The sequence below is a fragment of the Nomascus leucogenys genome, chromosome 10 (genome assembly GCF_006542625.1).
Source record: "Nomascus leucogenys isolate Asia chromosome 10, Asia_NLE_v1, whole genome shotgun sequence".
In the NCBI taxonomy this organism is placed as follows: domain Eukaryota; kingdom Metazoa; phylum Chordata; class Mammalia; order Primates; family Hylobatidae; genus Nomascus; species Nomascus leucogenys.
In genome coordinates this window covers 23,528,342-23,553,581 of record NC_044390.1, presented here as the reverse complement: position 1 = coordinate 23,553,581, position 25,240 = coordinate 23,528,342, and positions in this window count along the sequence as shown.

Below are 25,240 nucleotides of genomic sequence, written 5' to 3'. Positions count from 1 at the left end.
CTTTCATCCCTGGGATAAATCCTGCTTGACCATGGTAAGTAAGTCTTCTAATGTGCTGTTAAATTTGATTTGCTAGTATTTTGCCGAGGATTTTTGCATGTATGTTCGTCAAGAATATTGGCCTGTAGTTTTACTTTTTGTTGTTGTGTTCTTGTCTGGTTTTGCTATCAAGGTAAAACTGGCCTTGTAGAATGAGTAAAGAGAATTCCTACTGCTCCTATTTTTTAATAGTTTGAGAATAATTGTATTGATTCAATCTGGTCAAGCTGAAATATTGTGGTGTAATAACTGGCATCATAATTCAGCACTGCAGCACTAGGTCTTACCCGTTGTATTTGTAGCCCAGCCATTGACGAAAGACCCATCGGCGACCCCCACATAGAATCCTCGATTATCATCATCAGCCTTGACTTTTCAGCCACTTAAGCACTTTAATTCTAACATGTGATCCTCAATTCAGGAAAACTGTTACTCATGTATTTTGTCCAGTTTTAGAAATATTTATTATTCTAAATAGGTCCAGTACCAATCCAATTAGCCTATCATAGCTGGAAATGAAAGTTGTAGAGATATATTATTGAGCAAAATAGAATCAGGAGCTCTCCATAGCATCACCACCACCCAGAAAAGATTTAGACCCCTGAAAGTCTAAATCTTAAGAGTAGGGACAATGCAAAGAGTGAGACTACACCCTAGGAGTAAAAATAAAACTGAAATACACTGCCCAGTAAAAAACAAAATCCTGATAAGCTGAAAAGGATCCACCTAACTGCTTGCCAGAACAAAAATCAATATTCTTTTTTTCTAAAAATCAGCATAATCCAGTCTTCCTATAATGTGTCATCTAGAATGTTTAGCATAAAATAATTTATATAAATGTTTCTAATTGTTATAGCTTGTGTTTTTGAAAACATCTCTACTTGTCTCATATATCACTATATATATATACGAATTTTATTTTTGAGAAACTTTAGCATTTTTAACATTGTCAAAGGCCCGTTCTGTCTTGGTTAGTTGTTTTGATTACTAAAAAAAGTGAGGGTCTGGGGTTATGTATAATATTAGTAAGCATCTTTCTGTTATTTGTTTTAAATTATTTTGCAACCTGCTAACTTTACATATAGCAAAATCTCTTCTCATGATGTATATATTTCTGATTTTTTTACTGAGATTTATCAATGTTAATAATAATTAGGCAAAGCAGAGTAGAGATTTCTTTTCTTCAATGTATAATGATTTCTCAAGTATTTTTGAATTTCCCATATACAAATAATATCAAATATGTATGTGCTAACATTACAGAAGAAAGGTCACAGATGTTGAATATGTTATGCATTTAAGAGGACAAAAGAAAATTATTGATAATTTGCAGAAAAATATTAATCAATTTTTGTTAAAGCTTAGCTATTGATTTATAAATGACCATGTACTAATAAAATGACAGAATGCACAACTGATATTCTTATTATAGACCAATAGAAAAAGAATTACTAGAATTCTACACAATGTAGAATTAATTTTTCACACAGCACTGTTAATTTTTGTTGTTGTTGTTTTGTTTTATTTGTTTTGTTTCATTTTTGAGACAGTGTCTTACTCTGTCACCCAGGCTGGAGTACAGTGATGTGATCACGGCTCACTGCAGCATCAACCTCAAGGGCTCAGATGATTCTCCCACCTCAGCCTCCTGAGTAGCTGGGACTACAGGTGTACCACCATGCCTAGCTAATTTTTGTATTTTTAATAGACACAGGGTTTAACCACATTGCCCAGGCTGGTCTCGAACTCCTGGCTATAAGCGATCCACCTGTCTCAGCCTCCTGAAGTAATGGGATTACAGGCATCAGCCACTGTGCCCGGCCTGCACTGTTTTTAAAATGCAAGTTATTTTACCTGAAATTCAAAACTTTGTGAAGTTAGTGCCATTTGACATTAAACATATCGTGTGTTGGCAATTTCAAAAGTTATAAATAACTATTAGGCATCAAAATTGTGCAACAAAATGATGGAGTTAGCAAATTAAGACAAATTTTGAACAGTAAAAATACATATTAGCTTCTAAATTCCTTCTCTTAGGATTTGTCTGTTAAATACTTCCCGAATGCCAGTGTGGCCTCAAGTTATTGAAAACTAAAAATAGAGAACTTATCATAATTGCTTCAAGTCATTATCATAAAACTCATGCCCTAGGAAAAATTTCAAAAACATATTAGTATTCATTTTTCATTAAGATCAGTTTGAATGGGGTTTCTTGCATGTGATTTTCAAGTATTCAGGCAATGATGAGTTATGGCAAGAACATGGAATCTAAAGCCAGTCACACTTTCATTCTAAATTCTTACTTTGTCACTTCTAGGAGTGTGTTATTGTAGGCAAAGGTTTTAAGATCTCTGGCTTTTAATTCAGTACCTAAGCAATACAATAATGGCTTTATTTTAGAGGTTTTGTGAGGATAATATGTAATAACATAAGTAAAGTTTCTTATGAATATCTGGAATGTAATATATATTCAGTAAATATTGGCATGTTTTCAGATCTTTTTTATTCCTCTTTTGTGAAATAAAAAATTTTTAAAAATTAGACTTTTTCAGAATTTTCAGGGAATAGGATGTAGATAGATATTCGGATGCCATTAGAGCACATTCGTTCTTTAACCATGGTGTACCTCCATCTACTGCACCTACTCCTATTCTCTACCAATCACAGGAAATGAACTCCTTGCACTTCTATCAAAGATTTGTCTGTCACTTGTGCCCTGCATCCCATCTGCTTTTTATTTTTATTGTCTTCTTTTTCTTTTTTTTAAACTCCTGGGCTCAAGTGATCCTCCCATCTCAGCCTCTGTATTAGATGAGACTACAGGCGCAGGCACAAACTGCCATGCTGGCTTCATAGTATAGACTTTTTATCCTACAATTGTTCTCTCTCTCTCTCCTTCTCCTTCTCCATTTCCTGTATTTCCCTTTCCTCCCAGACTATCATTCTCCTTAACATATAATCTTGCTTTTTTTTATATCTTAAAAAACAAATTTATCTTGCCCCACATTATTTTTCTGTATCATTTCTATTTTTTCTAGTAGAGCAAACACTCCAAAAATTTACTATACTTGCTACATATGCTTGCTGATCTCTAATTCTATACCTCATCTAATTTTTATATCATAACTTCAGATATTCAGCTATCATTTAAACTATTCATTTTGAGGTAGCTGATTCCAATGTTGAATGACTGTTAAAAAGGTTCTTCCATAAAGTAATTAAAAATTTTCTGCTATAATCCATACTAATTTCTCTTCCATATGAAAGCTCTCAAATCTTTGATGACAGCTATTATGTCTTTTAATTTTTTCTTTTCCACATTAAATATCTTTACTTATTTTCAAACATTTCTTGTGTAAAACATACTTCGATACTCCAATACTTTCCTTACGCTATCACTTTTCTATATCTGGTGAAATTAGACAATGCTTCTAATAAAATTTTATATTTTAGCTAAACCTATTCAGGAAATAATGTTTTAAATTTAATTAAAAATTAAGCATTTTATGATTTTCTTTAAAAATATGAATAAATTATACACTATTAACTTTTTTTAGGTTAGGTTAAGCCTAGGGTTGGGCAAAGTCCTACTGAAAGTTATAGTAGATTACCTCATCTCCAAAAAAGTGATTTTGTTATGTTTAAGTAATTAAGGTCAAATAAACACTGAAGATTTCATGTTCTAGATTTTTCAGAGTAAGGGGAATATAAATATGAATTGAGTACCATAGTTCTACTCATGAAATTCCTTCCATATACAATTTTAACCAGAGGATTAGTAAAAACCAATCATGAAATGCACATAATTGATCATTAAAAAGCAGTAGTTTATCATGAAAAGTACAATTTAGAGCTAAAGACAAAAATGAGATATGGAGAGAAGAGGGTAAAATGTGTTCATAATGCCCATCAGAATTTACTCTGTAGGATATATCTCTCCAATTACCAGGTTGACCAACTGGTTAAAGGCTGTAGATACAGAAAGAATTCCAGAAAGTGTTATGGATTCAAATAAGCCAAATTTATTTGATGTGATACTTTTTTTTAGCTAGCAACCCCAGATTGCTTTTGTATTTTCAGATGATATAAGGATTTAACAAAAAAAAAGAACTGAATTCTTTATCATTCATTTCATACCTTCTTTACTTCTTTATACTAAAAAATATATTATGTAGTTGTACATTTTAGGATATTCGTAGCAAAATCTAAAAAGCTGACATAAAACTTGAGATTATATTTACTTTGAGAACATAATTACAGGATTTTTATTCAATGATTTCTTTAGAGGTAAAACTCTATATATTATGCATATATAATACATGCTTATAAATTATAATATATTCTTATATATTATGTATGCCATATATACTTACATATATTATATGTAATCAAATTAAAAGAGAAGTTAAAAAATAAGTCAGCATATTTTATAAAGAGATAAATCATTTTTAAAAATCCAAACCCCACCCTAAGCTTAGTGTGACACCAAAACTAATCATATAATTTATTCCTATTTTTTTAAAGTGTATAAAATATATAGCCCTCAGTTCAAATTAAAAATAGTATTTTTGAAAATAGGGTTATCTAAAATGCAAATATATAACTAGCATACAGTTCTAAATAGTATCAATTTTGAAGATATTACTCCACTGTCTCATGGCTTCCATTTGTGATGTTAAAAGTCTTAAACTGATTAACACTCCTTTTTCTCCTTTTCCCCTCCAGCTGCATTTATAATTTTGTCTTTGCCTTTAGCATTCTGAATTGTCACTCAGATGTGTCTGCAAGTGTTTTTCTTTTTGCTTTTTCTACTTAAGTTATGTTGAGTTTCTGGAATATGAAATAGTCTTTGATCAATTCAGGTAAATTCTTAGCTAATATTACGGAGAATATATTTGGTTCTTTTTGTCCCTGGGAATTTTTTTTTCTACTTTGTGGCTCACATTTGAAGCTGGTTTGATGACTTACTTGCAAAATTTTTAAATATTTAACAATTTGTTTTTATAAGCCAGAAAGCTGGTTCCAGCACACCACTGAATATACTTCTATGTAGATGGTGTATTTCTCTCTGCACATTAAAGCTAATTTTTACACTTTCTTTTGATTTTTGATTTTAAGAAGAAGAGTTTACTGTCTAAAAGCTATCCTTCATTTGTAACTGATCTGATTTCCCTTTGAGTTTAAGATCTCTTTGGTTTTGATGCTCTCAATTTTTACTACAATGGGTCTAGATATGACTTTGATTTTTTGGTTTTCCTCCTCAGGAACCAATTTTGCTTCTGAATATGAGGATTTATGTCTTTCATAAATACTAGGAAATTATCCCTCCAAATCTTACTGCTTCTCATTCCTTTTAGTTTCTATTTATGTAATTTCTATCCAATATATATTGAAACATCTATTTATATTAATTTCTCAGAAATTCTCTAATTTTCAGTTCTGTATTTTAGGTAATTTCCTCCAATCTATTTTTCAATTCACTAATTCTATCTTGTGTTGTGACTGTTCAATCCATCTACTGTTGTGACTGTTCAATCCATCTACTGAGACTGTTCAATCCATGTACTGAGCTTTGAGTATCAATTACTGTAACTTCAATTATATGTTTTACTTTTTTCTTTTAAAAATACATCTTTTTTATGAAACATTGTTATTGTTTTTTTCCTTTTTAGACAGAGGCTCACTCTGTTGCCCAGGCTGGAGTGCAGTGGTGCAATCTCTATTCACTGCAGCCTTGACCTCCCAAGGCTCTAGCAATCCTCCCACCTCAGCCTCCCAGGTAGCTGGGACCACAGGTTCATGTCACCATGCACAGCTAACTTTTGTATGTTTTGTAGAGATGAGGTTTCACCAAGTTGCCTAAGCTGGTCTTGAAATCCTAGCTCAGGCAATCCTCCCACCTCAGCCTCCCAAAGTACTGAGATGATAGGCGTGAACCACTATTCCCGACCTTAATGTTTTATTTTAAATTTTGTCCTTATTTTACACATATTTAATAACAAACACCTGATAATTCTATTATTCGAACTTCCCATGTGTAATTCTGTCATTTGTTGTATTGACTGACTCTCACCCATATGTAGTTGTTTCTTCTTGAGTTTTGTAATTTTTAAGACTGAGTTCGCTTCATTTGGGCTTCATATTTGAAATACTGAGCAACCTTGAATGCCTCACAGATAAATTTTGGTTTTGCTTTGTCTGGGTGCCCTGAGACCACTCTTTTTTTTTTTTCCTTGAGATGGAGTCTCTGTCACCCAGGCTGGAGTGCAGTGGCGCAATCTCGGCTCACTGCAAGCACCGTCTCCCGGGCTCACGCCATTGTCCTGCCTCAGCCTCCCAAGTAGCTGGGACTACAGGCGTGTGCCACCACACCTGACTAATTTTTTTGTATTTTTAGTAGAGACGGGGTTTCACCGTGTTAGCCAGGATTGTCTCTATCTCCTGACCTTGTGATCTGCCTCGGCCTCCCAAAGTGCTGGGATTACAGGCGTGAGCCACCGCGCCTGGCCAAGGCCACTCTTAATATTAGTTTCTTGGTTTCACCCATGATGATTTGAGTTAGTTAAATTTGAACAGTATTTATTATGAATAAAGGCCCTATTTTTTTCTTCTAGAGTTCAGGCTGAGACAGACACACTTTCCTGTCATGTTTTTGTGCTGGAGAGGATGTTGTTCTAGTTTACAATGATTGCTTCCAGCTGTAGGCAGTTGTCTTACAATCACCTGCCCACCAAGGCTCCAGGTGCTGCCCTTTCTTTAAATGTAAAACCTCCGTCTTCAATGGTAGGCAAATGACTCAGGTTTTGTTAGCCAATCAGTATATTCTGTCTTCCTTGTTCATAGTGACTGGTTCAGAGTTAAGTCTTGTCATCTACGCATGAAAAATAAAACTTAATTCTACATCAGGATGCTTGATGCACAGATTGGTTTTCTTTGTCTGTTTGCATTGAGCTTGCTAGTGAGAGGCTGATGAAGGCCTGAGCAGTGGAGGATCTAGCAAATCGTGAGAATATTGTTAACACAGATGGATGCAGAGGAGAAACGTAAAGGATGAAAATTTTAAAAAACCATTTTATTTGAGCCCCTAGGTTCACCATACCTGAATCATTGGATTTTCAATTTATGTGAGTTGAAGTTTGTTTGAATTGGGTTTCTGCAACCTGGATATGAAACTGTTATCTAGTATAATTGCATAATAGCTATTCTCAGTCTTCCCCCATATTTCTCCTTTTGGCAAGTGACAGAAAGTATGAATTTGAATGCAAGAGATAGAAAACAAGAACCACGTAGGCAACCCTGTGATATCTAACACAGATACACCTTCTGGGCTTAAGGATTAATCAACTAGCTACTGGGCATTTTGTTAGTAGATAATTCTCAGTTGTCAGCCTATATCAGTCAGGATTCAAACAGAGAAACAGAGCCAGTAGTGTGTGTGTGTGTGTGTGTGTGTGTGTGTGTGTGTGTGTGTGTGTGTATGTTTTGTTAGTAGATAATTCTCAGTTGTCAGCCTATATCAGTCAGGACTGAGCCAGAGAAACAATCAGCACTATGTATGTATATGTGTGTGTGTGTGTGTGTGTATATATATATATACACACACACACACACACACATATATATATACACATATATATACATATATATATATACACATATATATACATATATATATATACACATATATATACATATATATATACACATATATATACATATATATATACACACACAGATATACACACACAGATACACACACGCACACACACACACATTTATCTCAAGAAAATAGTTTACACAATTGTGGGGGCTGTCAAGGGAAGTCTAAAATCTGTAGGACGGTCCATCAGGAAAGGCAGGCCAGATCTTCTGGGCATAATCTGAAGCTACCATTCACAGGTGGAATGTCTTTTTTCTCAGGGAAACCTCAGTTTTGTTCTAAAAGTCTTTCAATTTATTGAATCAGGCTCCACCAGAGTATCCAGGGTAATCTTTCTTACATAAGGACAACTGAAATCACCTTCACAGCAACACATTTGTTAGTGTTTGCATAACAAGACTATAACACAGACAAGGTAATATATAAAACTGGCCATCACATAGTCTGCTTTGAGAATCGCCTATAGGTTGAAGAGAGTCTCCTCACCCACGGTCATGGCCCCTTCCCAGACCACCATGCATTTAATGACTGATCTGTGCAGGTCCATTAAAGCCTCACTCCCTTGCTTGAACTCAGGAAAACCCTGAAGGGTCATATCAACTTTAAAATTTCTCCTGGTTGACCGAAGCCTTTGTTGAGACTGCAAATCTTAATTTGAGCAGTCTTACTTTCTTGCCTTCTTCCTCAGGCATGAAAATACTCTTTAATAAACTTTACATGCAAATCCTTCCTCAGAATATCATTCTTGGGAAGCTCAATCTGTAACATGACCCAACATTCTCTTTATCTTCCTAAAACACACATAAACAATACATTTTATGTGTTCTTTTAAAACCTATTATGAAATAGTAAGACTGTAATCCCCAGTGTATTCTAATGCTGAGACTACATCTATGTGGTGTACCATTTTATCTCAGGGACACATACAGCATCTGGAGTATAATATGTTCAATAAATGAATATAAATAAATAAAATAAAGCATTAGAGTTGGTTACCACCAATAGTTAAAATTTCTATTCATAAAAATAGGAATCAGAAATTGTTTCAATAAGCATCTAAATTTATTATAATTGTACTACTGTTGTACAAAACATAAAGCATGATGTTCATTTTAAACTGAGGGAAGATGATTGAATAAATTTTGCATCACATTAGAAATGACCGATACGTCAAGAATCCCCAGATTAGCTTGCGATGCTTTGTTTCAATCAATTTAGATTCTGATTTGCTGGAGTGGAAATGACTCTGAATTTAATGGTGCTGTTTCATTCAATTCTCTTAGAGCCTTTATTATGAATATAATAGCTTTATTATTATATTATATTATTCCTGCTTGAATGGAGAGGAAAGTTATTGGAACTTTAAAAAAAGAAGATGCGAGCATGCACACTGCTTCATCTTAGCAGAGGTGAGTATTGTACCAGTAATGTTGACGACAGATGTTTACATGTTCCTAAAAAATGCTGGGAAAGGATTCACTCTGGATAAATAAGAACTTTTATGTAGATACATTCATTTACCTTTCCTGGTTATGGTCATTGTTAAATCAAACAAAACAACACAAATTTGGAAGGGAGTGTTTATACCACAAATATTTGCAAATGCTACAAATCAGGGCTTTTTCCCAGGAAGCTGGCTGTTACTATGCACCAGCACACATCGTAAAGCTCCACCACTTACTCAAGGACATTGTTCCATCAATTTTTCTTTCTCCTCATCATGCAATTTTAATCAAATAAAAAAAAGATTTAATGAAAAATGCAGGATGAGTACGTTTACCAAATTTATATTAATTAATCTGTTCAAGGTAGTAAAACAGTTTTCAAGCATGTGGGGATTAGATAAGAAAATCATCACATATATTCAGACATTAGCAATGCAAGTCAGGGATAAAATTGTTTTTTCTAAGGAGTTTGTAACTTACACAAAAAAAATTATATTTATTTGGAGGATTAGAACCAGAAAGGGTGACCCAATATTTGTTTGTTGCTTTATCTAGAGTGCAAAGAGTTTATTTTACTTAGACAGACATGATGTCATAAGTAAAGTTTAGACGGGGAAACTTATTCATTATGGAAGCAGGACGCACTGCCAATTATGCTTCCACACGCAGCTCTCCTGTGTTCAGAACCCTCCAATAGCTACTGATTTCTTTCTGAGGAAAGCAAAAGTCCTTACAAAGTCCCCAAATAGCTTCAATTTTTGGTTTGTTTGAGAAAGTCATTATTTCTCCTTCACTTTTGAAGGATAATTTTGCTGAATATATAAGTCTATATTGGTGGTCATTCATATTCTTTTTACTTGCATGTCTTTTGAGGAAAAGTCCAATGTAATTCTTATCCTTAGTCCTTATAGATAAGGTATTTTATCTTCTCCTATGGATTCCTTCAAGATTATATTTTTGTCTTTGATTTTCTGCAATTTGAATGGAATATGCCAACCTACAGATTGGTAGGTATCTTTTTTGCTTGTTATTCTCTGATCTTTCTTGATCTGTGATTTGGTGTGTGCTATTAATTAAAATTCTCAGTCATTATTGGTTCAAATATTACTTCCATTTCTTTCTTCTCTTTCTAGTTTCTCCATTATGCATATGTAACTTTCTTTTGTAATTGTCCCGCAATTCTTAGATATTCTATTTCAAATTTTAATCTAATTTTCCTTCTGATTTTCGGTTTGGAAAGTTTCTATAGACTTATATTCAAGCTCACCAGTTATTTTCTTAGTTGAGTTCAGTCTACTGAAAAGCCCTTCAAAGATATTCTTCATTTTTGTTTCCATCTCACTGCTTATATTCCTCATCATTTGTACATTTTTCTACTAATAATAGCTATTTTAAATTCCTGGCTTAGTAATTCCAAAATCTCTGCCATATTTGAGTCTGGTTATGATGCATGCTTTGCTTCTTCAGATTGTGTTTTTGCTTTTTAGCATTCCTGTTAATTTTTGTTCTTGAAAGCTAAACATGATATTAGTGGAAAAGACACTCAGATAAATTGGCGTTAGTGTGAGATTTTATGTTGATCTGGGTAAGAGCTAAGCTTTCTGCTATAACTTTGGAGTCAGAGGCCAAAGTCTCCTCTAGAGTTCCTACATTTATCCTCTCTTCTGCTTCCTTGGGTTTCCTAAGGGCTCTTTTTATTTTAATTATACTTTAAGTTCTAGGGTACATGTGCACAACGTGCAGTTTTGTTACATATGTATATATGTGCCATGCTGGTGTGCTGCACCCATTAACTCATCATTTACATTAGGTATATCTCCTAATGCTTTCCCTCCCCGCTCCCCCCACCCCACAACAGGCCCCAGTGTATGATGTTCCCCTTCCTGTGTCCAAGTGTTCTCACTGTTCAGTTCCCACCTATGAGTGAGAACATGCGGTGTTTGGTTTTCTGTCCTTGTGATAGTTTGCTAAGAATGATATTGCAGCACTATTCACAATAGCAAAGACTTGGAAACAACCCAAATGTCCATCAATGATAGACTGGATTAAGAAAATGTGGCACATATACACCATGGAATACTATGCAGCCATAAAAAAGAATGAGTTCATGTCCTTTGTAGGGACATGGATGAAGCTGGAAACCATCATTCTCAGGGCTCTTTTTTAAATAGCATTTGAGACTGGCAGTTCTTTCCGTTGTAATCCCGTTATCATGCAGAAGCCTGACTGATTTGGTGGTAAAGTGTGGAAAAAGGGGAAGCATTTTATGATGCCACGATTAGTCTCTCAGTCTTTCAGTGAGCTTCCAGCCTAGGGATGTGACCTTCATAAGTGCTTCTCAGCTATCTTCAGCCCTTTTAGGTGAGACAGGAAGACTAGACAGGGCTGAAGTTGGATATTTCCCTTCTCCCAGGTCGGTTATGCTCCATTATGTGCCAAATAGGTTAGGCTCTAGTAAAATAGTTTCCCTTGAAGGCAAGCCTTTGTTAAGAACAGAGTGCTCTGGGAATATTTAAAAATGATTACTTTTCTCCTCTCCCTGCCACAGAAGCATGAGGAGATTATTCTCTTCATCGTAAGAGAACTTGATGAAACTCCTGGAGGTAAAACTCATGAAAGTGTGAGCCCTCTTTAAGGAGTTTTTGTCTCTCAAGCTGGTCCATGTTGTGTCCAGCATGTCTTCAATACCATTTAAGTTTTCCTACCAGTTGCCGGCTCAAGCAGTAGCTTCTAATCTCAGTAAACTGGGATTTTCTGTTCTTGTGTGTCTCTCCAGTTGTGGGGGCAGTGGTTTGCCCTGTGACCTCTGTTCTCTAATGTTTCTAAGAAATTTAATGGTTTTAGTGTTTTTCTAGTTGTGAAGATGGAAGCGATGACATCTAAGTTCTTAATATGTCAGACCAGAAAATGGAAGTAGTTAGAATAGAATAGAAGTGTTTAGGTCTAAATTACATAAACAGAAAGGAATTATTATTGAAAAAAGATAATTCAGAACAAACTTGAAATGCTTTCAGACAAAAAAAGGGAAAATCACAGATAAAAATTATGAGAACCATATACGTGTGTGTGTGTATATATATATAAATATATATACTTATCTATATATATAAATATATATATATATATGCATCATGCTTTTCTCTTGTTCACCTGTTTTTTGTTATAGGAGTGTTGACTGTGAACTTTTTCCATGAGGAGGAAAAGGATCACCCTTTTCCCATGCCTAAAATACTATGTGAATGCCTTGAAGCCCTAGATGAATATGTTATTATCACTAATTTATAGTGGTGTGAGTTTTCCCCCAAATAATAGAAGGGAAGAGTATATACATGTTTTCATCTTCCATGGCTCATTATCTCATCCATATACCATGTTAAAAATATACCAATTTGAGTTTAGAAGTATATTTACTGGAAAAGAGATTGAATTGACATTTACCACAAAATTTCTATAAAAGAACTGGAACAACAGCAACAAAAATAAATCTTCACAACTTAGGAACTGGTAAGAGCTATTCAAACTATGTATGCAAAAATTTTCAAATATTCGTTGCTGGCAAAAAAGCCCATTCTTCAAAACAATGTAATACAGTAATACACATGAAAGGCAGAAAAAAGTGTACTGGCTCTGCTTAGAGCAGAGAGCAGAAAAGGAGGCTCATAGCTATCCACCCTACATGGCTTCTGTATTACATGTTCTCTTTGTGTCTTACCCCCATGTGGTAGTACCTGCACATCTCCACATTTGTAGGAGCATATTTTTAGAAAGAAATTATTGAATAGTCCAAATATTATTGGATAGGCCATTCATTCCTATCAACCTTGGCGATTCAAAGATCACATATTAATACCATTAAAAGCCAGATTACTAACTGTATTATCTGAGAATTTGAATATTATAGGATTTAGAAAATTATATATCTGCTACTACAACTGGAATATTCACACGTCCATCTCTTCTTGGAGACATAAGATTAGATTCAGTTTTGATCATTTATGTTTTCTTAAAGCTGTATGTCTACTGCTTTCTTGACTGCAATTTTGGGGGATGATCCTATTTAGATGATAAATCCTGTTGCAAGGCTAACCTTTTAATGCCTACACCAGTAAGTGTGTCTGAATGTGATTTCACCAAGAAAAGTAAACTTCTTAGTATAATTTTTTCATCTATTTATCTATTTTCTATCTAACTTTCAAAATGCATCTAAAGGTTAATGGTAGTTATCCCTATCATTTAATTATGAGTAACTCATTTTCTTCTTTATATGTGCCTATATTATAAATACATGCAGTGGATATATTTTCTATTTTTTTACATAAGACACTTAATGAACAGTAAATATTGTGACTAATTTAAAATGTTAATATGCATGATATGAGACAGTTGGCCAACTGCCAGGAAAATCTAATAATAAACAGATACAGCTTTTAACTACAAACTTAACCAAATAACCTCATGTAAAAATAATAGGCTAAGCCAATGAGAGAAAAACCATTGATGATCTAAACCAATTTTATATAAGCCTCATGTGAAAGACAGTATGTCACACGAATTTTATAGAAAATTAATTTGACAGTTACAAAAAACTTCCTTCAAGAGGATGAAAAAAGAGACTCCAGTATTTTTATAGCACCGTTCATAGATAGTATTAAGCAACTATGTATACAAAATTGAAAAAAAAAAACTCGTGATGTGGAAAATCAATAACTTTTCTCAATCTATATGTACTCGCTTTTTGAAGATGTCTCATTAAAGAATATAGAAATGAAAGCCACGTATAATGTGTTCAAGTACTGTAAGAATAAATTATAATAATTACTCATACTGACTTTGGTAATATTCCAGTAAATGTTTGACAGACAAAACAGAAATTGCTCATTATCAATGATCCCCATGCAAACTGGCATTCCTCAATATTATACAGCATATAATGATAAAATTATATTGTAATGTTATAGAACATACAATATCCAGAACAAAAAGAAAGTGCTAATTATCTAAACAAATATAAATTTATTAAAATGAAAATAACCAGATTTTATTGTTGATAAAGTAATATAATCCATCTATCCATCTGTTTGCTTGCAAACATTATATCAGACCCTATCAAAATATGTTGATACTTGCTGATAGTGCCTGAAACATGGCATCACTCAACAAATATCAGTCACCTACTCCTCTACTGTGTTCTGATTCTACATTCTCATATCTAAGCCATTTTCCTCTTTGAGAACGGAGATCAAATCTTTCATCTTCCACTTGGATTTTGCCAACATTCCTGGATCACAGTAATCTGGCCTCACTTGTCAATGTGCACTCCCTTTTTTGTTACTGTTTGTTATGTATCATCTATCTGTTAGATTTATGAATAATCACTCTCTCAACCTTCTTCTAAACATCACAAAGAAAAGAATTAGATGCTTTTGAACACATATACCTTAGAGTAGTATGGAATGCAAAATTGCTTAGTAAATATTTATTCACGAAGACTAAACATAAGAAAATGTTATTCATTTATATCTAAGAATTTACATGGAGCTTGGACCAAGATTTTTATGGTCTCCTAAGCAAGGGTGTGTTTCTCTAGATCTACTTTCTCACTTGCTCCACTGTTTTTTCAAGCACTTTCAATGGTTCCTACTTCTGAGCTTCTACTATGAGCCAAGCCTTTTGCATACATCATCTTTTAATTATCACAGTAATACTATGAGCTATAAATTACTAATCCAACGTTGCAGATTAGTAAATCAAGATATAAAGTTAACAAAACTTTAGAGGCTCATGGTAGCAAAATCTAAATTAGACCTCAGTCTGCCTGACTTCAAAGTATGGTTTCTTCTAACCATACTAAAATATCTACGTGTACTTAAGCAATCAGTCCAGTTTTCTTTCAGGTCTCTCTTCAGTGTGATTTGCTTGGCACAGACTTTTCATAATTTTTACCATCGTGCACTCTGGATCAAATACACATAAACACATTACTCCCCCTCCACACACACATACATATACACATACTCACATACACAAAAACTCCAAGGAGTAAATATTTGTTTTAAAAAACAATACAGTAATAAGAAGGGAAATACATACCTCAAGATTCCCAAAATGTACATGAAACTAGCAATCATAATTATGCAAATTATTTGTAAAACAGTCTAAGATTCTCATTCTCATTTTAACTAATACTTCCTTGGCCTTCCTGAGAATAAGCCAAAAGCCAATTACAGAGCCTCATCCTCTTCAAGGCTACTCAAATATCCAGAGAAAATTCCAATCAAAACTGAAATTATTATTCATACATGTTCAAAATCTTAATGGCTAAAACACTGTCAAGGGTGTGTGTGTGTGTTTGTGTGAGTGTCTGTTCGCTGAACCTCCAACAACGACTGATCTTTTTACTGTCTCCATAGTTTTGCCTTTTCTAGAGTGTCATATAAGTGAAATATACAGTATGCAGCGTTTTTAGATTGGTGTCTTTCACTTAACAAAATACATTTAAGGTGTCTTCATCTTTTCATGGCTTGATAATTTATTTCTTTTTATCACTGTGTAATATTTCGTAGTAGGAATGTACAACAGTTTGTTTATCCAGTCATCTAGTGAAAAACATCTTCATTACTTCCAATTTCTGTCAATTACGTAGAAAATTGCTATAAACATTCTTGTGCAGGTTTTTGTGTGGACACAAATTTTGAAATCATTTGGGTAAATACATAGAAGTGGAATTGCTGAATTATACATTAAGGCTAAATTTAGTTTTCTAAGAAACTGCCAAATTGTATTCCAAAGTGGATGTACATTTTGCATTCCTAACAGCAGTGAACAAGATCCTATTGCTGGTCAGGCACGGTGGCTCACGCCTATAATCCCAGCACTTTGGGAGGCCGAGGCAGGCAGATCACCTCAGGTCAGGAGTTCAAGACCAGCCTGACCAACATGGAGAAACTCCATCTCTACTAAAAATACAAAAGTAGCCACGCGTGGTGGCAGGCGCCTGTAATCCCAGCTCCTTGGTAGGCTAACGCAGGAGAACCCTTGAACCTGGGAGGCAGAGATTGCAGTGAGCTGAGATTGTACCATTGCACTCCAGCCTGGGCAACAAGAGTGAAACTCCATCTCAAAAAAAAAAAAAAATCCTATTGCTCCACATCCTCACCAGTGTTTGGTATTGTGAGTGTTTTGGATTTTAGCCATTCTAATAGATGTGTAGAGATAAGACTGATAAGACTGAATTTTAATTAATTTTTTTTGTTGTTGTTGTTGTTCAAAGTGTTTTTCATTGTTATCTCCACTCTTTTGGGTATAAAATTAGTTGTCTCTGCCAAGATTTCATGGCCTTAAGTTTCTGCAGTTTCTAGTGCTATTAACTCTTCCTTGCAAACCCAGCAAATCCTTTTTTAATCTCATTGCTTCCTACAACAACTGATCAAATGCAGTCAACGACCAACATACACATTAGTAGCCTGTCTTCCAACTTCATTCCCTAAAGCTAAGAGTTCATTGTGTACATGATCTGCCTCTCATGTTTCCTTTGAAGACAGGTTTGCCAAATATTTTTTTCCCATAATGTAACAAACATAACATAACATTGATTGTTACTTTATTAGTCAGGGTTCTCTACAGGGACAAAACTAATAAGGTGTATATATATGTGTGTGTGTGTGTGTGTGTGTGTGTGTGTGTGTGTGTGTGTGTGTGTATGAGTTTATTAAGTATTAACTCACATGATAGGCTATCTGCAAGCTGAGAGCAAGGAGAGCCAGTGTGAGTCCCAAAACTGAAGAACTTGGAGTCTGATATTCAAGGGCAGGAAGCATCCGGCACAGGAGAAAGATGTAGGCTGTGAGACTAGACCAGTTTAGTCTTTTCACATTTTTCTGCCTGCTTTATATCTAGCCATGTTGGCAGCTGATTAGATGGTACCCACCCAAATTAAGAGTGGGCCTGCCTTTTCCAGCCCACTGACTCAAATATTAATCTCCTTTGGCAACACCCTCACAGACACACCCAGGATCAATACTTTGCATCCTTCAATGCAATCAAGTTGACACTCAGTATTAACTATCACAGGTCCACCCATTGTCAACTTGAACCCATTCACGTCTCGACATCATACATAATCTTCAAATAAAGACAAAAATAAGGTCATAATTACACCTAACATAATACAACTATCCTTCATACAACCAGAAATGCCCCAGTCCCAGCCCAAATACTATTACAAAAAGTTAACAATACTTAAATGCTGATATGAAATCAATAAATATTATGTCACATGATAAAGGAAAAAGGAAATAAAATGAAGATATTTTATTCGCACAAGTGTATACATGCACAAACATGTATTTAACAAAAGTAGGAGGAAATAGTCATGACAATCACAGTCCTCATTTCTGCAACAGGACATGTGGTCATAGTTGGTGTTGATGACTACCTTCTTCTACTACCCATTCTGTATTCCCTTTGCCTTCACAAGCACTTCAGCAGGTCATGGTTTTTTTCCTGGTGGACCAACCCAAACCTTCATTCCTAAAGGGTCTGGGCCATTTGTAGTCCTGCCTAGATGGTGCTATTGTAGTTTCCCATTGACCTCAATCACAGGGCATGGTAATACTAAGAGACGCTCTAATGGATCTCCTGTACCCCATGCATATTCTTCCTTATCTCTGTTGTGGAGTGGTAGGCTGATTTCATCTTGATAGTCCAGGTCAATCACCACAGCCAAAGCTGTAACTCCCATCTGAGCCTGTTGACTTAAGGGTAGGAAGAGCCCAAAGTGTCCAGGTGGCAATCTTAACTTCCTGTTTAATGGAATAGTTGTTGTGTCTCCTGGTGGCAGTGTTCCTCCCTCTGGAACTAAGACCTGTAGGCCAGCAGAACGTAATGTCATGAGACCAGGAAGCAAAAATTTTGCTAGTGGATCACTAGGGGTGATGGTGAGTGGTGCCACTTCCACTTCCACTCCTTGATTCCTGGATCCTTGAATCCTGGCTATGGGAGAAACAGTACCATATATTGGACGCCGATTCAGAACATAACACGGCCTTCTGGAGAACTTTGCCCCAGCCCTACAAAGTATTGTCACCAAGATGGCGTTGTAATTGTGGCTTCAAAAGGCCATTCCACCATTCTATTAACCCAACTGCTTTAGGATGATGGGGGACATGGAAAGATCAGTGAATTCCATGAGCATGAGCCCACTGCTGCACTTCTTTAGCTGTAAAGTGAGTGCCTTGGTCAGAGGCAATGCTGTTTGGAATACCATGACAGAGGATAAGTCATTCCATGAGTCTACAGATGGTAATATCGACAAAAGTATTGTGTGCAGGACTGGTAAACCCATAACTGGAGTAAGTGTCTATTCCAGTGAGGACAAACCTCTGCCATTTCCATGATGGAAGAGGTCCAATATAATCAACCGGCCACCAGGTAGCTGGCTGATCACCCTGAGAAATGATGCTATAATCGAGGGCTCAGTGTTGGTCTCTGCTGCTGGCAAATTGGGCATTCAGCAGTGGCAGTAGCCAGGTAAGCCTTGGTGAGTGTAAGTTCATGTTGCTGAGCCCATGCATAACCTCCATCCCTGCCACCATGGCCATTTTATTCATGGACCCATTGGGCTATGACAGGAGTGGCTGGAAAGAGGCTGAGTGGTGTCCAGAGAATGGGTCATCCTATTCAGTTGATTATTAAAATCCTCCTCTGCTGAGGTCACCCATTGGTGAGCAGTCACATGGGATACAAATATCTTCACAGTTTTTGACCACTCAGACAGGTTCATCCACATCCCTCTTCCCCAAAAGTCTTTGCCCCTAATTTTTCAATCATGATTCTTCCAAGTCCCTTAGTATCCAGCCAAACCATTGGCTACAGCTCATGAATCTTTATATAATCACACATCTAACCATTTCCCTTCCACGAAAAGTGCACAACCAGGTGCACTGCTCAAAGTTTTGCTCACAGGAAGATTTCCCTTGACAACTGTCCTTTAGGGATGTCCTAGAAAGGGGTCGTAATGCTGCAGCTGTCCACTTTTGGGTGGTACCAGCATATCATGCAGAACCATCTGTGTTCCAGGCCTAGTCTCCTCTTCCTCTGTCAACTGATCATAAGGAAATCCCCATGAGGTGATTGGTGCAGGCTGGGAGAGACAAGGCAGAGTGGCAGGAGTAGAGCATTTGAGCCACTTCCTCATGTACGTTACTTGTGCCTTCAGGACCTACTCGAGCCTGATCACATATACACCACTTCCATTTGATGATGGAATCCTGCTGTGCATGACCCACTTTATGGCTAGATGGTTCAGAAAGCACCCAGTTCATGATAGGCAGTTCAGGTCACATGGTGACTTGATGACCCATAATCAAATGTTCAGTTTCCACCAAAACCCAGTAACAGGCCAAGAGCTGTCTCTCAAAAAGAGAGTAATTATCTACAGAAGATGGCATGGCTTTGCTCCAAAACCCTAGAGGCCTTCACTGTGATTCACCCATGGGGGCCTTCCAAAGGCTCCAAAAAGCATTCCTGTCTGCCACTGACACCTCACTCACTATTGGATCTTCTGGGTCATATGACCTAAGTGGCAGAGCAGCTTGCACAGCAGCCTGGACCTGTTGCAAAGCCATCTTTGCAGCCTTTTGGATCACTCAATAAATAGGCCACAGTAACACTCCCAAATGAGGAATGTGTGTTCTCCTAAACCCAAATAGGCCCACTAGGCGCTGTGCCTCTTTCTTGGTTGTAGGAAGGGCCAAATGCAGCAATTTACCCTTCACCTTAGAAGGAATATCTTGACAGGTCCCACACCACTGGACCCCTAGAAATGTTAATGAGTTAGAATGTCCCTGTATTTTAGTCGAATTTATTTCCCATCTTCTGGCACACAAACGTCTCACCAATAAGTCCAGTGTGTTTGCACTCCTTGATCACTGGATCCAATCAGCATCATGACATCAATGTAATGAACCAGTGGGACATCTTGCAAAAGCAAAAAGCAATCAAAGTCTCTCCAAATAAGATTGTGACACGAAGCCAGAGAGTTGATACACCCATGTGGTAGGATGATAAAGGTATATTACTGGCCTTACAGGTAAAGGCAAATTGCTCTGGTAGGCCTTATGAACAGGCAAGGAGAAAAAGGCATTTGCCAAGTCAATGGCTGTATACCAGGTACCAGGAGATGTGTTAATTTGCTCAAGCAATAAAACCATATCTGGTACAGCAGCTACAATCGGAGTCATCATTTAGTTAAGCTCACAGTAATCCACTGTCATTCTCCAAAGTTCATCCATCTTCTGCACAGGCCAAATGGGAAAGTTGAATAGAGATGTAGTGGGAATCACCACTTCTGTGCCTTTCAATTACTTGGTGGTGGCACTAATCTCTGCAATCCCTCCAGGGATGTGATATCTTTTTTTATTTACTATTTTTTGAGGTAGAGGCAGCTCTAATGTCTTCCATTTGGCCTTTTCCAGCATAATAGCCATCACCCTACCAGTCAGGGAGCCAGTGTGGTGGTTCTGCCAGCTGCTAAGCATATCTATGCCAATTTTGCATTCTGGCACTAGGGAAATGGCCACAGGATGAGTCTGGGGACCCACTGGACCCACTGTAAGTTGGACCTGAGCTAAAGCTCCATTAATTACCTGACCTTCTGTATCAGTCTGTTTTCACATTGCTGATAAAGACATAGCCAAGACTGAGTAATTTATACAGGAAAAAAAGGTTTAATGGACTTACAATTCTACATGACTGGGGAAGCCTCACAATCATGGCAGAAGGCAAGGTGGAGGAAGTCATGTCCTGCATGCATGGCAGCAAGCAAAGAGAGAGCTTGTATAGGGAAACTACTGCTTAGAGAACCATCAGATCTCCTGAGACCTATTCACTATCACAAGAACAGCACGGGAAAGACCTGTCCCCATGATTTAATAACCTCCCACCAGGTACCTTCCACAACACATCGGAATTCAAGATGATATTTGGGTGGGGACACAGTCAAACCATATCATTCCACCCTTGGCCACTCCCAAATCTCATGTCCTCACCTTTCAAAACCAATCATGCCTTCCCAACAGTCCCATAAAGTATTAACTCATTTCAGCATTAACTCAAAAGCCCACAGTCCCAAATCTCATTCAAGACAAGGCAAGTCCCTACTGCCTATGAGCCTGTAAAATCAAAAGCAAGTTAATTTCTTCCTAGATACGGTGGGGGTACAGGCATTGGGTAAATCCAACCATTTCAAATGGGAGAAATTAGCCAAAACAAAGAGGCTACAGGCCCCATGCTAGTCTGAAATCCAGCTGGGAAGTCAAATCTTAGAGCTCCAAGATGATCTCCTTTGACTCCATGTCTCACATCCAGGTCATGCTAATGCAAGAGATAGGTTCCTATGGTCTTAGGCAGCTCCATCCCCGTGGCTTTGCAGGGTACAGCCTCCCTCCCAGCTTCTTTCACAGGCTGGTGTTGAGTGTCTGCAGCTTTTCCAGTTGTGCTGTGCAAGCTGTCAGTTGATCTACCATTCTAGGGTCTGGAGGACAGTGGCCCTCTTCTCATAGCTTCATTAGGCAGTGCACTAGTAGGAAATCCACGTGGGGACTCTGACGTGGATTCAGGTTTCCAACCCTCCATTCTTGACTGTTTGCACGGCACACTCAACACCACATGGAAGCTGCCAACCCTTGAGGCTTGCACCCTCTGAAGCCATGGCCCAAGCTCTTCACTGGCCCCTTTCAGCCATGGCTAGAGCAGATGGGATGCAGAGCACCAAATCCCTAGCCTGCACACAGCAGGAGGACCCTGGGTCTGGCCCATGAAACCACTTTTTTCTCCTAGGACTTTGGGTCTATGATGAGAGGGGCTTCTGTGAAGACCTCTGGCATGCCCTGGAGCCATTTTCCCCATTGTCTTGGTGAGGAACATTTGGCTTCTCATTATTTATGCAAATTTCTGCAGCTGGTTTGAATTTCTACTCAGAAAATGGGATTTTATTTTCTACCACATTGTCAGGCTGCAAACTTTTCAAACTTTTATGCTCTGCTTTCCTTATAAAACTGAATGCCATTAATAGCACCCAAGTCACCTCTTGAATGCTTTGCTACTTAGAAATTTCTTCTGCCAGATACCCTAAATCACCTCTCTCAAGTTCAAAATTCCATAAGTCTCCAGGACGGTGGCAAAATGCTGCCAGTCTGTTTGCTAAAACATAACAAGGGTCACCTTTACTCCAGTGCCCAATAAGTTCCTCATTTTCATCTGAGACCATCTCAGCCTGGACTTAATTGTGCATATTGCTATCAGCATTTTGGGCAAAGCCATTTAACAAGTATCTAGGAAGTTCCAAAGTTTCCCACATTTTCCTGTCTCCTTCTCCTTCCTCCAAACTGTTCCAATCTCTACTTGTTACCCAGTTCCAAAGTCACTTCCACATTTTCAGGTATCTTTTCAGCAATACCCCACTCTACTGGTACCAATTTACTGTATTAGTCCATTTGCACACTGCTGATAAAGACATACCCAAGCCTGGGTAACTTACACAGGAAAAAGAGTTTAATGGATCCTTACAGTTACATGTGACAGGGGAAGCTTCACAATCATGGCAGAAAGCAAGGAGGAGTAAGTCAGGTCTTACATGAATGTCAGCAGCCAAAGAGAGATCTTGCGCAGGGAAACTCCCACTTACAGAACCATCAGATTTCTTGAGACTTATTTACTATCACGAGAAAAGCATGGGAAAGACCTGCCCCCATGATTCAATTATCTCCAACCAGGTCTCTCCTACAACATATGGGAATTCAAGATGAGATTTGGGTGAGGACACAGTCAAACCATACCATCTCCATAAGCCCCTAGTTTAGCTGGAAGAACACAATGACATTTTGGATCCCCTGGAATTAACATCAGCTCAGGGCTAGTATCCAGCAGTCCCCAAAATGTCTGATTATTTCCCTTTCCCCAGTGGACAGTTACCCTAGTAAAAGGGCATAGCTCTCTTTGGGGAAGGGTGAGACAAAGATTAGCAGCATAAATTGTAGGTAGTGTAGTGGGGTCCTTTCTCAAAGGACACGGCTTCCTCTGTTTTTATAATTCAGATTAGTCTTTTGTCCATTTGACCTGGAAATTTTCTGCTTATATATATTAAGTTGTAATGCAGTGGGCTCCCTATCCATTTCTCTTCTAGGAACACCGTGATTAATTAGCCAATGCCAGAGCTCTACACTAGTCAGACTGTGCTGGTGCCACTTTGCCTCTGCTGCTCATTATGGTAGCTATGTCCACCTTGCCTTTGACAGTGGAGTGCCACATCTTGGCCCCTGACATCTCGGGATCCAATTATTCCCATTGTACTTAAATTTTGTAGTTGATTGACTGTGGTTCTCACTGTTAGATCTGATATACAGATAAGAGCTATTACAAGGCTCTTCAAAGATGCAGGTGCTGCCCTCTATTTTTCAAGGCATTGGTCAAGAGTATATCTTCTGGACCCTCCCAGCTGGGATGAGTAAGTCTAAAGTGACTAATCCACTCCACCATCCCAATCTCCCTAAGCCTTTGGATCTCTTCCTCTACATTAAACCAAGGGAGATTAGGCATTTCCAGCTCGCTCACAGTGGGCCATCTTTCAATCCATATTTCAGCTAACCAAGCAAATAAACTATTAGAAACTTTTTTTTTAATTCCCCGAGCTGCAACATTAAATGCAGAGTCCCTACTTAGTGGGCCCAAATCAATAAATTCAGCCTGATCTAACTCTGTGTTCCTTCCACCATTATCCCACACCCTTAATATACATCCACATGCCTGTTCTCCAGATTTCTGCTTATATAAATTAGAAAACTCATGGAGCTCTTTTTGAGTGTACTGTACCAACTTATGGGTCACACTCTCTACTTCACCTCTAAAGGCCCGCTGGGACTTTAGTAGAGTTATAGGTCTAGAAGCAAACAGGTGTGTTGCAGGTGGTTCCTGAGGAGAATCAACATTATCTTGCCTGGCAACTGCCTCAGGAGAGGCCATCACCGTTGCCTCAGTCAGCACAAGGTTTATCTCCTCAGACAAAGGTGGAAAGGCTGATGGCAGCATGGGTCGAGGAAGGGATGTTGCCACTACTGGGGATGGGGCAGCTGTTTTTCTGGCAAAAGACATTCATTAGAGTTTACAAACTCAGTCTCTCCAGCTTCATCAGGTTCCTCCCACACATCCCCATTCCGAGTTGCAGGGTCCTATTCTTTTCCAATCAATGCCCTCACTTTAACAGTAGACACCTGGTGAGGCTGTGCAGGCACCTTTGGTTGCAGGTCAGCCACTCGCATGATAAGAGCTTGTGTCTGTTTTTCCACAATTTCAGCTCTTTCTCTACAGGAGATGAGACTCTCACTCAGGGCAGTCTTAATAGGTTTGAGGCTCAGTATCTGCTGCTAAAGTCAGGAGTCAGCATCCCTGAGTTCATCATTTCCTTTCATCACTTTGTCCACTGAACTTAGGAGCAACCAACTGGCTTCATTATGTTCCTTGGTTCTCCACATATCATCAAAGGTATTATGTATAGAGTCACTAAACTCCTTGCCTCTCATGAGCAGTGAATCAGGAGTGTTAAATGCATTTATACTGCATAACTCTCTAAACAGTTAATGCCAAGAACTATCAGTGTTCTCTGTAATATTAGAAGTAGAGTCCTTAGTATTTTGGGGTCTAATCATATTTAGCAGCCAACTCCAGAAAACTGAAAGCCAACAAAGGAACTCCATCCTTAATATTCTATTCCTCTAGAACCACTCCTGGTACCAAAATCTGTATTAGTTAGGGTTCTCTAGAGAAATAGAACTAATAGGATAGATATATATACAAAGGGGAGTTTATTCAGTATTAACTCACACAATCATATGTTCTCACAATAGGTCGTCTGCAAGCTGAGGAGCAAAGAGAGCTAGTCTGAGTCCCAAAACTGAAGAACATGGATTAGGCTGTTTGAGGCAGAATGCACCTAGCACAGTAGAAAGATGTAGGCTGGGAGGCTAAGCCTATCTAATCTTTTCACATTTTTCTGCTTGCTTTATATTCTAGTCATTCTAGCAGCTGATTAGATGGTGCCCAC